Source organism: Vicia villosa, linkage group LG1, assembly GCF_029867415.1.
Source record: "Vicia villosa cultivar HV-30 ecotype Madison, WI linkage group LG1, Vvil1.0, whole genome shotgun sequence".
NCBI lineage: Eukaryota > Viridiplantae > Streptophyta > Magnoliopsida > Fabales > Fabaceae > Vicia > Vicia villosa.
This window is the reverse complement of record NC_081180.1, coordinates 71,350,621-71,367,435: the sequence shown is the minus strand read 5'-3', so window position 1 is coordinate 71,367,435 and position 16,815 is coordinate 71,350,621. Positions and strand designations below refer to the sequence as shown.

Here is a 16,815-nt window from a genome sequence, read left to right as displayed (position 1 = left end):
TGGAAATAAGACAATGAAAATGTTCATATTTGATTCAATTTTTAAATAATTATTCTAAGACACTTTTTATTCTTAGGATTCCTATTTACACATAATTTTTTTATTCTTATTCCACACTACTAGAAATACACGTATTACCTGCGGAATTTCCTGCGGAAAATATTCCGCAGGTATACCTGCGGATTTTCCTGGGACATTCTTAAATAAAATATATTTTCCTGCGGATCCAGCATTGGCAGAAAATTCCGCAGGAATACCTGCGGATTTTGCTGCGGTTTATATATTTCGAATAGAATACAAAACTATAACGCAAAATCCTCAGGTAAATCCGCAGGAAAACTTCCTGCGAACTTTGCTGCGGATATCTGTTATATTAAAACCAAACTATTATAAAAGATTCCGCAGGTAATTCCGCAGGAAAGTTTCCTGCGGATTTTGCTGCCAATTTAACTATTTTCTTAAAATAATAGTAATTTTTGTCTAATTTTTTTTAAAAAACTAATCATTATATTTAATGGTTAATTATTTAATATTATTATATTAAATAATATTTTAATGTGAATTGTGTTATTTTTTATTTTTCTATCTTAATTTTTTAATTAAATAAAAGGTATAAAAAATTTGAAAAATAAAATTAATAAATCTTTTAGATGCTCTGGAAGCATCCTTTAAAAAAAAATGGGTATCAATTAAAAGAATTAAATATATTTTAGTTAATTATTTTTACACCAACTATGTATCCTGCCAACTATATATATTAACGTGAATTAATAGTATATTTGAATATTATATTATTTAATATATTTTTAATAATATATTTTAGTTTAAATAATAAATTAATTTTAAAAATTAAAATGAGTATATTAAATATAGTTTAATAATACTCGTGTAAATTCTATTTTGAAAATAAATATTAGTTATGTAATATATACATCTTCATACAGATTATTAAACAAGAAACACAAATAACCTAATGGTTAAGGCTTTCCTACTACCCAAAAGGTTATCACTACTACCAAATAATCAACCACTAAAACATTATATTTTAAATTTATTAATATCTCTTCTAATATCATTTTTTCTCTATTAATATCATTTCTATATTTTAAATTTAATCTCTTATATCAAATATACATTTTATGTTATAGAGATTATATTTGTTCTATTGTTAATTATTATAAAATTTTAATTTTAGAAATCCTACTCTAATAAGAATAATGTGTTATAAATTATAAATTATATTTGAACTCTTGTAAAAATATTAAATTTTATATTTTGGTTGAAAACTAATATTTGATCTTATTATTGTTACAAATAAAACATTGTTGACATAGAGAATAGAGAAAGAAAAACCTAATCGTGTTTCATTCTGAAACTTTATTCCTCTCTTCTCACTGTCGTGCTGAATCTCTTTCTATCCACCATCGCGATTCCTCTCTGTTGAATGCTCCTGCATCTTCGCGTATCATCACCGTTAAGCTAAGCGTGAATCCTCATTGTCGCCGATGTCACATCCATTTCGAGCATCTCAATTCTAGGGTTGTTTCACTTTCTATTGCGTGTTTTGTTACTCAGATTAAAGTGTAAATATTTATTCTTCTCCCCTACTTCACTCCATTTTAACCCTGGGTTGTTTGTTTCTGACAGTTTAGAGTTGCGGAATCGCTAGAGCATCGGTCACATTTGGAGTTGAGAAAGCCATCACCCATACCACCACGACTAGTCTTCTTTGCAACAATCTGAACACTCGGTAACTGATTTTAAGTTAGATTGATTATAATCTTAGCTGATTTTTGTAAACAAGGTGTTTGTTGAAATGCCATAATGAGTTTATTAGGTTAATTTTGAGTATAACTCGTAAACAAGGTGTTTGTTGAAATGCCACAAATGTAGAATTATTCTGAAATTCTGTTTTGTAACATCGATGCACATCATTGCTCTTATGAAGCTTAGCATATGTTGACTCCCAGTACCAAGAGATTTATTGTTTCTTTTCAGAGGTAAAACTTGTAGGTGTTCCGGAAATGAACTACACATCTGATGATCATCCGAACCCCCATGGTGAAATTTGTATCAGGGGTCCCATTATTTTTCAAGGATATTACAAAGATGAAGTTCAAACGTAACCACTTCGCCTATTCTATGGTTCTTGTTAATTTGAGTTACCATGGCGAAGTTCAAACGTAACCACTTCGCCTATTCTATGGAGAGAAGTCATTGATGAAGAGGGATGGCTGCATACCAGAGATATTGGAACATGGATAGCTGGTGAGACATCAGTGTATCACCATCTTATTAATAGTCTATATTATTTAGCAAGTTTCATTCTTTATAAAAATTTTAAGTTGTTACTGAGATTGCTTAATTTTAGAAAGTTTCTTTCCAAACTCAAATAAATTAGTAAATTAATTTAACAGTGTAATAAGGCATTGGAAGCACAATAAGATTCGAGGTGAAGTTCTCCTCGGGTTTGGGGTAGGATCTTTGCTTTAGAGGGAAATTTGACATAGCAGTAGCCAAGGCAGTTGCAGAGACGAGAATATTAGGTACTATTATGGAATTCATGATAATTTAATACTTTATTGCGATGTTAACAGTCGGTAATTTGTTTGTTTGCTGATTTGGTGTTTGCTTCTTATTTTTTTCCGACTGAGTATTGTCTTATGTTGGTTCATGTTGGTGGAATGTTTATTGCTGCCAAGGGTCATGATCCTGAGGTATGTAACAGATCTTAGATTTGGTATTTAATGTCTGAGAGCATCATTAAAAAGTTAGACTTCCTAGTATTGGGTGCAGTTTTTAAACTCTTTCGGTTAGTGTTTATTAATGCATGATTGGATGATAATGTAAGAAACTATACACCGATTGTAGATCTAGATTAAATCCTATAGTATTAGATTTTGTCTGATATATTTATCTCGAGGTTTAATGATCATAGGCTTTGTATGAATTTAATTCTGTTTCATATGATTTGGGCTCCAGGGAATCAATATATTGAAGGCACACTGTAAAAGTGCCAGAGAGAGCTTTTTGGTGAATGGATATGCTCTTAATACTGGCCGTGCTGCCCAAGGTGTTCAATGTAATGTCCCAAGCTGATTCTTTCTTCTTTTTGCTTCAGTTTTGATTTTCTTATACTGTGATGTTGTGTTGTTGATGATTATGTTTAAATCGCAGATTGTGAATTGGTTATGATGTTGCCGTTATTGCCGTGTTGCAACTCGCATTTTGTTGCTGAACTCAAATCCATAAAGGAACTTTGTTTCCCATGTGCGCGGAATGAACTTGGTTTTCGACCGGGAGCTCATTGGACCAACAATGTACTTCAATCTCATGGGTGATGGTTAGCCTATTAGACGCTACGATGACATGCAGGCTGGCTGTTGTATCAAGGTTTGATTTATGATTCGGAAAATTGGTCTTTTGATTCACATTTTGAGCTCTGATGTTTTCAGAAACTCTATGAAATTAGTCGAGATTCATTACTGCTTGTAACTGCTATGACAAGGAATTTGGTCTGGACATGATAACAAACATGAAAAACAAAATGTTTCATTTGCCAATTTGATCATTAACATAAAATCTAGTCTCACTTGCAAAACAGTGGCATATATCTCAAATATAAGTGCTTTCACTTTAAAAAGTTGTCTTTTTTCAGAATTTCCATATATAGAATGCGGTAAATGTTCATATTCAATCTTATATTTATAAAAAATTAATCGTGTTAACATCTAGGCCTCCATATATCCTTTAGCTCCTCTGTTGCTTGGACTGAAACTAATTTAGACTGGACTCAACAATCTTGATTAACACATCCTGTATCTGTTCAAAACAGTGTGAGGGATACACTTTTATTCTTCACTGTGCAACCTAGAAAACAGTGGCATATATGAGTTTCGATGGAATATCAACATGAATCTCAACCACATGTTTTCTTTTGAGCAACTCACCACCGGAACTCTTTATCTCTCCACTGGGGTAAGCTATGGTTGTAAAGTGGAAGGTCAGGTTTTGTCATTTTGTTCTATCTTTGATCTATTTGATCAAACTATTAAAAGCTTCATATTTAAATGATTCATAGGTAGGACCTGGAACTTCCTTATTTGATGTCATTTCCAAAGCAATTGGAAGATTGATATCTTCTTAGAAAGGACCTGGGCATGCTTTGTAGATGTGTGCTACCAACATGTTAGCTTATAATATTTTAGTTGTTTTATTTCCATACTTTTATCACTGTCTTTAATAATTTCTTCACCCGTCGATAATAAATCTCGACAACAGATATATTTCTGTTACAGATTAAGGGTTGAAGGGAATTCTGCCAGTATGAATATTACTGCAACTCAGGTAAAAGTCCATTCATAGTTATCATAGTTCGCTCTAGCAATAATAGTTTACTTGAGCATAACTAAGAAAATCAATTCTTAATCTTATGACCGATGCAATTTGGAAACTAGGGATGGAGGGCTCCAAGTTTTTATTAAGAGAAAATAAATCCACATTTCATTCTCTTAATAAAAACTTGTGTAGAGTTTATAATGTATGTTTTATGTATATCTTATTTCTTTATTCTTTTTTCTTCAAAATCTTATTTCCCCTTAGCGTAATATTACATGAAGGGTCTCCTAATATCTAGTTGGTAATGAAATTTGACTTGCAGGTTTCTAGAATAATTCATGAAGCATATATCTAGTGGAGTCATATTCTTATAAATTCAAGAGTATTCACCAAAATTACAGTCTCAATTTAACAATTAAATTTAGTTAACTTATTTTTAAATTTCTAAATAAGTTACATGTGGATTTACCTACTAAGATTTGTTGCAGTCTAACTTTTCAGGTTATGCATTTCCTTGAATTCTTACAAACTATGCCACCAAAAAAGTTCAAGAAGAAGAATAAATCTACTCAACATGAAGTCACTCAACCTTTGAATTTTGATTTATACTTTTTTTTTCTTTTTGATTTGGCAGACAAATGATTAGTAATAGCTTGGTTATTTGAATCATTTTTAATAATGTGACTATATAAGTACTTGTTACATAACAGATTTAACAATTTGAATTTGTCTTATTTAAATTCAAAACATTTTAAATTATAATTGTATTTTTATTTAATGTTATGGATATTTTAATATATAATTTATAATGTTTCAAAAATTTAATAATAGTTTAATTTGCTATAGATAGTACCTGTGGATTTACCTGCGGAAATTTCCTGCGGATTTACTTGCGGAAGTTTCCTGCGGATTTACCTGCGGATTTACCTGCCGAAAATATTACCCACGAAGGTTTTAGCTGGGGACCTGAAACCGCAGGAAAATCCGCAGGAAAAGTGTTTCCTGCGGAAATTTAACCCAAATCCGCAGGTAAATCCGCAGGAAAATGGAGTATTTCTAGTAGTGCCAAGATTTAAAGGGTGGGAATATAACATTCATATGAGAATAAATTCAACCAATTCTAACTTTCCATTATCACTCATATTTATTATTTTTTTATAATTTTAAATTCAACAAATTTTATCATTATTCCTAAGAAACTAAATTCATACCAAACACATAAGTTGGAATAATATTCCAAGAAATAATAATCCTGTGAATACGATTCCAAAAAATAATTTTTGTAACCTTAAAACAAACACACCCTTAGATATTGCTATGTTCTTGCAATATCTTAACTCAATTGATAATATCATTATTTATAAGCTTGGTTTCATTTCGACCATATATCAAGTAAAAAAATACCGTTTGAGTCTACCAAAAAATACGTCTTCGACTTTCCAATCATAATGTACTTGTTATAGAATATGTCATATTTCTACTTAGGTTGATACGACAAGAACATCGGTCTAATAAGGAATCAATCCATAGTAAAGTTAATTCAGTTCATTAATGAATACTATGAACGTCGAGATTGAGAATAAAGAGGAAAGATGGTATAAAGAAAGGACATCAAATCTTAGAAACATATCAAGTTTCATCTTATGAGTACGCTCAATCACGATGTTTGATTAAACTGAGACAGTTAGATAGTATAACGAGTAATATCATGACACATGTAAAGAGAAAAAGGTTTCGCACATCTTAAAACCCTAAAATCTACCTATAAATAAGGTAAAACATCAAAATTAAGGTACACTCTCTAAAACCTAAAAAACATTATTCTCTGCCCTATTCAGTCACTGACTTGTATGTCAGAGTGTTTGCATGTACCGCCCTCCCTTATTTTTACTATGCCGAGAAAAGCATAAAATGGAAGACGTTGTTGGAGATCACCATTCTGTTGAAGTTGAATATATCATTAAGATATTTTAGATCTAGGTCGGATCATTGGCATTGTATGTTGAAAGCGATGTACGTAACATTCTTTTTTCCCTTCATTACACAACAAATGTGTGTTCCAGTAGCATTCTAACCCTTGATGATCAAGGATTCAAGACCCAAACAGAGTTAGAAAACAACTCAACTATGACTCATCCTCAAAATCTTCATCTTTGATGGGTATTTAGTCGGTGGGACGAGGTATCCATTATGGATTATATTGACGAATATCTACTCACTTGCTTAAAAGATCTGCCCATAAACTCATTTTAAAACAAAAGGAGACGATGTTCATCGGATTCTCGTCATCGACAACCACTATTCACACCCCAATGAGAGCTACAGTTTTCTCTCGCAAAGGAACCCACCCCTTAGAAACACTCAAACAAGCAAAAGACCCTTATTTTGTTCTAGATGATGAATTAACTAATGGTGTTCCAAACCACCACGTACCCATCCTTAAAAAGGTAGTGGTGACTTGCCATGATATTCATCGTGTGCTGGTAAACAAAAGAAGTTTGTACAATATGATGTATGTCGAGATGTACGAGAAACTGAGTTTACATTAAATTCTAAAACCATACTACGTGGGAAGTCTCCAAGACTATGATATAAGGATCACAAGATCTTTGGGATATGTCGAGATCCTGGTGGCTATCGAGGACAAAGGCGAAATGAGAATCATTAGGGCGAAGTTCCTAATCATTGAATGTGACTCAGTTTAAAATCGTATCCTAGGAAGGTTAGCTAGAGCCACCCGAGGATTAGACTCATTGACCGTCCACTTAAAGATCAATTTTAACAATCTAGAGGGAAAAAATATTGGTGGTAGAAACCAGTTTAGCCTCATTCTAAACCTTTTTCCTGACCTTCCTCATCAAGAAACTATTTACGGAGGCCAAAGAACCACGTGATCTAGATGCCTACTTAGAGGAAACACTCCTGGAGAAGCCATGAGAAATGATTAAGTTATACCGATGTAAGCACGAAGGAAAGTACAAAGGCCTAAACTAATGAGAGACTTCACCATGATCTTAGTGAGAGAGGATCCGTCAAAAACCACTAATATTGGAGTAAACTTAATTAAATATGTGCATAAGGTATTAATCTAATGCCTACAACTAAACCACAATATATTTGTATGCTTAGAAAAAGAGATTCCAAGCCTTAGCCTCGAAGTGGCATGCCATAAGTGACCCACAAGTGACGTTTTATATATTACTCAATAAGAAGGAAACAATCACCAGAAAAGGCTGAAGTAGCTAAAAAGATCGTCGAAGAGTTTATTAGAGTCGGATTCATAATTGTGGAAAAATACATGATGTGGTTGTCCAACATAGTATTGGTACAATAAGTTGATATCTCATAATCAAACTTAAATTTCTTATCCACTGCCAAACATAATCAAACTCGTTGATATCTCATATGGGTCAAAAAGCATATCTTTTATGCATGCCTAATATGGGTATAACCAGATTTCAATGGACACCCTCAACCGCAACAAGACTACATTTATGACGAATTGAAGAAACTTATTTTATAAACACCAAATAAGAGATATGCTAGATATTTACTTGGATTCCATGATCATCAATTCTTAATAGCTAGAAGAACACACGTCCCATATGGAGTCCATGTTTGGGAAGTTAGAAAAAGAATGGGATGCTGCTAAACCCCGTTAAATGCATCTTCAGAAGATACGAAAATTTCTCAGGATATCCCCTTCCAGAGATAGGAATATAAGTAAATCCATTCAAATTACAAGCAATGGTAAATATGGTGGGACCCTAAAACAAGAAAGACATCTAATGACTAAATGACATGCTAATAGTTTTGTCTCAATTCATCTCTAGATTGGCTCATCACACAATGCCATTTTACAAACTTTTGGGGGAAATACGCGACATTCGAATGAACACTAGAGTGTGATATCGCATTCACAAAGTTCATGGAAGTGTTGTCACTACCCCTGTTATGGTCTGCTCTAGAGAAGAAAAACCCTTATTTGTCTACCCTTTTGTCTCTCATAAAGTCGTAGGGGTCGACTTGGTAAGGGTAGGTATCTCGTCATAAGATACAATTTACTTCATTTGGAAAGTTTTACAAGGGCCAGAAATACGCTATCATAATATAGAAAAAAAATTCCCTGACACTCGCAACAACAGCTATAAAATTAAGACATTTTTCCTTGCATATCCAATAGTGGTGAGAACTAATTATTCAATCAGACAAATACTCTAAAATCCAGACTTAAACGGAGGAATGAAAAAGTGGTTTCTGGAGCTTTCATAGTTTCACATCTCATACGAGCCAAGGAAAACCCATAAAGCTCGTATATTTGTATATTTTGTAGCGAAACCGCCATTGATGAATTAAAAACCTCAGTAATATGGACAATATGTGTAGATGGATCATCCATCATAAAAGGAAATGGTGCATGAATCCTTCTATAGAACGACCATGGCCATATGATAAACATTGCAGTTTGGTTCAAACTCTCCACTTCCAACAATTAAGTAGAATAAGAAGCATGTTTAGTTGGGTTAAAATGATACCTGAGATGGTGGTTGAAGAAGTAATGATCAAGTTGGATTCACATCTGCTCATATTTCAGGTTCGATGTGAATACAATCCAAAGATACAATCATGCAATAATATTTGACAAATGTCTATTGAAGAGTAATTCAATATTCAGAAGATGGACTGATCTTCTGATGGTTACTCAGAAGATAGTATTGACCAGAAGATGCTGTCTGGGTCCCATTAGCTTAGCTGTTTAGTAGTAAGGGTACTTTAGTATTTTGTAGTACTGGTAGTACTGTTTGTACTTTAGACTTGTTCACTAAGTTTACTGTTTTAGGGCTTATGTGGCAAGATTTTTCTTTTCTTTATAAATAGCCTTGTAGTAGCTGTCATTTATAACAACGCAAGTAGAATACAACATTTATTCTCTCATCTCTTTTGCGCCGTTATTCTATTATTCTCTCTGTCACCATCTTTATTCTTTGTGCACCAACAATTGGTATCTAGAGCTCCGGTTCCAAACACAGGGAAACACGAGTGAACGTGAGTTTGTGTGACTGTGTGATTGATTTTGTTTCGGGGAAACAAAGTTGTGTTGAATCACATTTTTCTTGATTGTTTGTGGGTTGGGAAACACTGTGTGAGTGTGAGTGAAATCTGTTTTTGTCTGCACAAGTTTAAAGATGAGTGGAAGCAACTTGAATACCAAACTTCCAGTTCTTGATGGTAAAAACTGGAATAGATGGATGATTCAAATGCGTGTATTATTTGGTGCTCAAGATGTTCTAGATCTTGTCACTGGAGGATATATTCCGGTTGCAGCGGATGCAACGGAAGAACAAAGAGAAGCGCAGAGAGAGACGAAGAAGAGAGACCAAAAGGCGTTGTTCTTCATTCATCAGTGTGTGGATGTGAATGTGTTTGAGAAGATTGCTGATTCTATGACGTCAAAGGAGGCGTGGGATATACTGGTCAGGTGTTACGGTGGTGACGTATCAGTAAAGAAGGTGAAGCTTCAATCCCTGAGAAAGCAATATGAAAATCTCAACATGAAGAACAATGAGAAAGTCTCTGAGTATATCTCTAGAGTGATTGTGATCACTAATGAGATGAAGGCTTGTGGAGAAACTCTTTCTGAACAAGTAATCATAGAGAAGATATTGAGGTCACTTACTCCTCAATTTGATTATATTGTTGTATCCATTGAACATTCTAAAGATCTGGAAACCATGAGAATAGAAGAGTTGCAAAGCAGTTTAGAAGCACAAGAGTTGCGTCTGACTGAGAGAACTTCTGAGAGAGAAGTTGAGCAAGCTCTGAAGGCTTCTTTTGTCAAGAAGGACCAGAAGCATAGACGTGGTGATAGATTCCAGAAGGAAGCCTCAACTTCTGATGATAAGAGATATCAGAAGGGAAAGGATAAGAAGAAAGTTCAATGTTACTGTTGCAAACAGTTTGGCCATTTTGCTAGAGACTGTTTGGCAAACAAAGGAAGGAGATCAGAAGAAGCAAATATAGCCAGAGGAGGATCAGATGATGAACCTGTGCTATTGATGGCTTCAGAGTCGGACAAAAGATGTTCGTCAGAATGGTGGTATATGGACACTGGGTGTTCAAATCACTTGACTGGAAACAAACAATGGCTGATAGACTTTGACTCTGAAAGGAGGACAAAGATCAGATGTGCTGATGATAAGTACCTATATGCAGAAGGTATGGGAAATGTCAAAGTCAAAGTGAAGAATGGAAAGACTGTTCTGATCAAGGATGTTTGGTATGTTCCTGGAATCAGAAGCAATCTGATGAGTGTGGGTCAGCTCATTGAGAAAGGTTTCTCAGTTGTTATGAAGAATAACCTCTTGAAGTTGTATGATTCCAATCAGAAGTTGATTATGCAATCTGAACAGGGAAGCAACAGAACATTCAAGGTGAATGTAGAAACAGCTGAAATAGAGTGTCTGAGTGCTGAAGGCTCAGAAGGTAATAGTAAGCTGTGGCACAAGAGGTTGGGGCACTTGAACTATAGAAGCCTGGGGCATCTAAGTTCTAAGAAGCTTGTACATGGCATTCCAAAGATTGTGAAGCCTGAGAAGTCATGTGAGGTATGCATGAAAGGCAAACAACCCAGATTGCCATTTGTATCAGAAGTTGCTCCAAGAGCAAAGCATGCTCTGGGAGTAGTACACTCTGATGTGTGTGGACCATTTCCAGAACCTTCACTTGGAGGAAATAGGTATTTTGTGTCTTTTGTGGATGAGTTCACAAGAATGACGTGGGTAACACTTATCAAGTTTAAGACTGAGGTGTTCACAGAATTCCAGAAGTTCAAGGTGAAGGCTGAGAAGCAGAGTGGTCAGAAGATAAAGATTCTCAGAACGGATGGTGGAGGTGAGTATAACTCTACAGAATTCCAGAAATTCTGTGATGATAATGGAATTGAGCATGAAGTTACTGCTCCTTATACTCCTCAACACAATGGTCTTGCTGAACGTAGAAACCGTACTTTGCTTGATATGACGAGAAGTATGCTTAAAGAGAAGAAGCTTCCTCATAATCTATGGGGAGAAGCTGTTGCTACTGCAGCATATGTGCTCAACAGGTGTCCAACGAAGAGGCTGAAGGAAATTGTTCCTTTAGAGAAGTGGACTAAAGAGAAGCAAAGTGTTAGTCATCTGAAGGTTTTTGGTTCTGTGTGTTACAAACACGTTCCAGAAGCTAGAAGGAAGAAGCTGGATGATAGAAGCAAAGTGATGTTATTGGTAGGGTACCACAGTACAGGTGCATACAAGCTCTATTGTCCAGAGACTAACAAAATTGAAGTCAGCAGAGACGTCATTGTGAAGGAATCAGAAGTTTGGGATTGGAGAGAGTCTCAACCAACCTCTGATGTAGAGATAACTTTTGAAGAAAAGTTGGAGTCAGAAGATGAAGAATCTTCTGAAGACGAGTCAGAAGATGAAGCATCTTCTGAAGATGAGTCAGAAGGAGAATCTGATTCTGATCCAGATTCTGATGATGATCCAGATTCTGGTGGTAGTCATGATTCTGGAAGGGAAAACTCTGAAGACATAGGGTCTGGAGGACAAGCTTCTGGAGATGATCATGGAGGTGGTGACTCAGGAGTAGCTGACTCTGAAGTAGCTCAGCGACCACAAAGAGTCAGAACTATACCAAGAAGGTTTGCAGATTTTGACATGTTGCAAGACACAGAAGTTGACTCAGAAGGAGAGGTCATTCAGTGTGCTATGTTAGTAAATTCTGAACCAGTGAGTATAGAAGAAGCGCTCAAGAAGAAGGTCTGGCTGAATGCCATGAAAGAAGAACTTGAGGCTATAGAAAGAAACAAGACTTGGAAGCTGACAGAACTTCCAAAGAATAAGAAAGCCATCAGCGTCAGATGGGTTTTCAAAGTAAAGCTGAAGCCAGATGGATCAGTTGGTAAACACAAAGCAAGGCTAGTGGCTAGAGGTTTTCTTCAGAAACCTGGACTAGATTACTTTGAGGTGTTTGCTCCTGTAGCTAGACATGAAACAATCAGACTGGTGATTGCGTTAGCTGCGAACAGAGGTTGGTCCTTGATGCATCTGGATGTAAAGTCTGCATTTCTGAACGGTCCATTACAAGAGGAGGTATACGTGTCACAACCCCCTGGCTTTGTGAAAAAGAATAAGGAAGGGATGGTGTACAAATTACACAAAGCTCTGTATGGATTGAAGCAAGCACCCAGAGCTTGGAATTTGAAGATTGATTCATTTTTCAAGAAGCAAGGGTTTCAGAAGTGTGAGATGGAATATGGAGTTTATGTGCAACATTCTGGAAGCAATATGATTCTGCTGTGTCTGTATGTTGATGACATATTGCTTACGGGGAGTTGTACAGAAGATTTGATGAAGTTCAAGAAGGTGCTGATGAATGAGTTTGAAATTACAGACCTTGGGAAAATGTCATATTTTCTAGGGATGGAGATTCTGTACTCAGAAGATGGTATCATTCTGCATCAGTTGAAGTATGAGTTAGAACTTCTGAAGAAATTCAAGTTGGAGAATTGCAAAGCTGCTGTTACACCGTCAGAAGTGAATCAGAAGTTGGACTCTGATTCTGAAGGTGAAGATGTTGATGCTACGGTATTCAAACAGCTGGTTGGTTCTCTAAGGTATTTGTGTAATACCAGGCCTGATATATGCTATGCAGTTGGATTGGTTAGTAGGTTCATGAGTAAACCTAAGTGGTCCCATTACCAAGCTGCTGTCAGAGTCTTGAGATATGTCAAGGGAACTCTGAAGTTTGGCATATTGTTTCCTTCTGGGAGAAAGGAAGAATCAGAGTTATTAAGTTATTCTGATTCTGATTGGTGTGGAGACAGAGTTGATAGAAGGAGTACTTCTGGATATTTGTTCATGTTTCTGGGAGGCCCTATCTCTTGGAGTTCCAAGAAGCAACCTGTTGTTGCTCTATCAACCTGTGAAGCTGAGTACATCGCAGGCGCTGTAGCTGCATGTCAAGCTGTGTGGCTTCTGAATCTATTAGAAGATCTGAAGATTAGAGTGAAGAAGCCTCTGAAGCTGATGATTGATAACAAGTCTGCAATCAATCTTGCCAAGAATCCGGTGTTACACGGAAGAAGCAAGCATATTGAGACTAAGTATCATTTCTTGAGAAGCCAAGTCCAGAATGGAACATTAGAAGTTGTGCACTGTAGCACTCAGAAGCAAGTGGCAGATGTTCTGACGAAGGCAATCAAGACGGACCAATTTCTGCTCCTGAGGGATGGAATTGGCGTTGTCAGTTTTGATTGAAGAATATGAATTAAGGGATGGTATTGAAGAGTAATTCAATATTCAGAAGATGGACTGATCTTCTGATGGTTACTCAGAAGATAGTATTGACCAGAAGATGCTGTCTGGGTCCCATTAGCTTAGCTGTTTAGTAGTAAGGGTACTTTAGTATTTTGTAGTACTGGTAGTACTGTTTGTACTTTAGACTTGTTCACTAAGTTTACTGTTTTAGGGCTTATGTGACAAGATTTTTCTTTTCTTTATAAATAGCCTTGTAGTAGCTGTCATTTATAACAACGCAAGTAGAATACAACATTTATTCTCTCATCTCTTTTGCGCCGTTATTCTATTATTCTCTCTGTCACCATCTTTATTCTTTGTGCACCAACAATGTCCTAGTTGTTATGAAAGTGTTCCAAAATGTGAAAATTCTGTTAGCGAATCTGGTAGCTGACTTATTTATTAGAATGAAATACTACTATATAAATAGCTTACAAAAAGAAAACTGAATTGAATGCTTCCTAAGAATCAGGGCCACTAAGTCATACTTGACTCCCTACAATTTAGGCATAATTAAAACTAACAACCATGATCCTCTCACGATCAATAGAGACTAAGTCAGTTACATATAACAAATAACAATTAATAATAACATAACAATTAATAATAACATAACAATTCTCCCCCTAAACTAGATTGTCTAGTTTATCTCTGAGATGTCACATACGCCAAGCTTCTTCCTGAGTTCTTGAAAGACTTCAAGCTTGAGCGGCTTAGTAAAGATATCAACTATCTGCTGTTTGGTGCCGCAATAATTCAATTGAACCTTTCCTTCATTTACTAAATCACGGAGGAAGTGAAAACGCACATCAATATGTTTGCTCTTGCCATGCATAACTGGGTTCTTTGAGAGCTTGATGGTAGAACTGTTATCACAAAAAATCACTGGAGTTTTGCTTCCATTGTAGTCCAACTTGGACAACACCCTCTTCATCCAAATCAGTTGGCAGGCACAAGCTAACGCAGCTACGAATTCTGCTTTGGTGGTGCTGAGTGTGACTATAGGTTGTTTCCTTGATGACCATGCCACCGCTGCATTGCTAAGTATAAAGGCATAGCCCGATGTGCTTTTTCTGTCATCGATACATCCGGCATAGTCGCTGTCTGTGTATCCCACAAGCTCCTGATTGCCTGATCTTTGATAAAAAAATCCCAAAACACATAGTTCCCTGCACATACCTCAATATTCTCTTTGCTGCCATAAGGTGCATCTCAGTTAGCTTGGCCATATATCTACTGACTACACTAACTGCATACATCAGATCCGGCCTGGTAGTGGTCAAATATATCAAGCTACCAACAAGTTTCTTGAACATGGAGTTGTTTACTGTCGCACCTGTGTCATCTTTATCAATTTTAACCCCAGGAACAGTAGGATTTAGGACCAAGTTGCTTTCATTCATCCCAAACTTCTTCAAGACCTCTTTGGCATATCTCTTTTGAGAGATGAAGATTCCACTATCAAGTTGCATAACCTCTAAGCCAAGGAAGTAGTGCATTCTTCCCAGATCAGTCATTTCAAATTCCTTCACCATTGATTGTTTGAATTCTTTCAACATAGCTTTATCATTCCCAGTATAAATTAAATCATCAACATATAAGCTAATGATCAAATGCTTCCCTTGTTGATTGATCTTGGTGAACAATGTTTGTTTGCTTGCTTCTTTATCAAAGCCCATGTTTATGAAGTATGCTTCAATTCTGCTAAACCAAGCTCTCGGTGCTTGTTTAAGACCGTATAAAGCTTTCTGGAGCTTGTATACCTTAGTCATCTCATGCTTCACTTCATATCCTTTTGGTTGATCAAAATACACCTCCTCTGTAAGTTCACCTTATAAGAATGCGGACTTCACGTCCAGCTGATACACAACCCAACTTCGTTGCGCAGCAAGAGCCAAGATCATACGCACAGTGTCTAGCCTTGCCACTGGCGCGTATACTTCTTCATAATCAATTACATGTTGTTGCGCATATCCCTTTGCTACTAAGCGAGCCTTATACTTGTCAATCTCACCATGTTGATTCAATTTTGTTTTATACACCCATTTGACCCCTATGCTTGTGACTCCCTTTGGTAATTCAACTAGAGTCCAAGTTCCATTCTTTTCGATGGACTGAATTTCAGCATCCATGGATTTCTTCCAGTTGGTATTTAACACAACTTCCTCAAAGGATTGGGGGTTAAAACTTGCTGCCACATCAGAGTTTGAGACAACAGAATTCACCACATAATCCTCCATCCACCTTGGAGCTCTTCTGCTATGTTGGCCTACTACTGCAGATTTTTCTATTGTAGCTGCTGTATTATCATCCTCAGTAGCAATCTCAGTCCCAGCTGCATTTTCAAGCTCCTCACTCTCAGTTGTTGAGTGACTTGTATCTCCATTATACTCAATGGCTTCTTCATGTTCTGATTGATCTTGCGGTGTCAATGTATCACTCTCTTGGTCAACAATAGTAGTATCCATATCTCCAAAATCAAGCTGATCTTTGTTGAACTCTGAGTGACTTGTATTCCAATCCCATTTCTTATTTTCTTCGAACACGACATCCCTGCTAATAACGATCTTTCTTTTAATGGGATCATATAGCCTATATCCCTTCGACTCCGCACTTACTCCAAATAAAACACATTTACTGCTCTTGTCGTCAAGCTTGACTCTTCGAGCATCTGGAATATGAACATGAGCAATGCAACCAAAAACTCTGAAGTGCTCGACTGTCGGCTTCGCTCCAGACCAGGCCTCTTCAGGAGTCATTCCTTTTACAGCAAAGGTGGGGCTCCTGTTAAGCACATGGAATGCCGAATTAACCGCTTCAGGCCAGAAAATCTTAGGCACTTCCTTCTCGACAAGTAAACTTCTGGCCATGTTCATGACAGTTCGGTTTTTCCTTTCGGTAACTCCGTTTTGTTGTGGCATGTAGGTTGTGGTGAGATGTCTTTTTATCCCTTCTTGTCTACAATAATCAGTAAACTCATGTGAGTTAAACTCGCCTCCACGATCAGTTCTCAAGCATTTCACAAATAAACCGGACTCCATTTCTACCTGACTTTTAAATTGCTTGAATGTAGAAAACGCATCACTCTTATAAGAAATAAAATACACCCAAGCCTTCCTACTAAAGTCATCAATAAAAC

General features: G+C 36.2%; 1 long non-coding RNA gene across 1 annotated transcript; it reads left to right on the top strand.

Moving 5' to 3' along the window:
* The first annotated feature begins 1,408 nt into the window (after positions 1-1,408).
* Positions 1,409-2,109, top strand: LOC131609216 (uncharacterized). Its single transcript, XR_009286016.1, has 3 exons — positions 1,409-1,539; positions 1,648-1,750; positions 1,999-2,109. It is a non-coding gene; the product is annotated as an uncharacterized LOC131609216 (long non-coding RNA).
* The last annotated feature ends 14,706 nt before the right edge of the window (positions 2,110-16,815 follow it).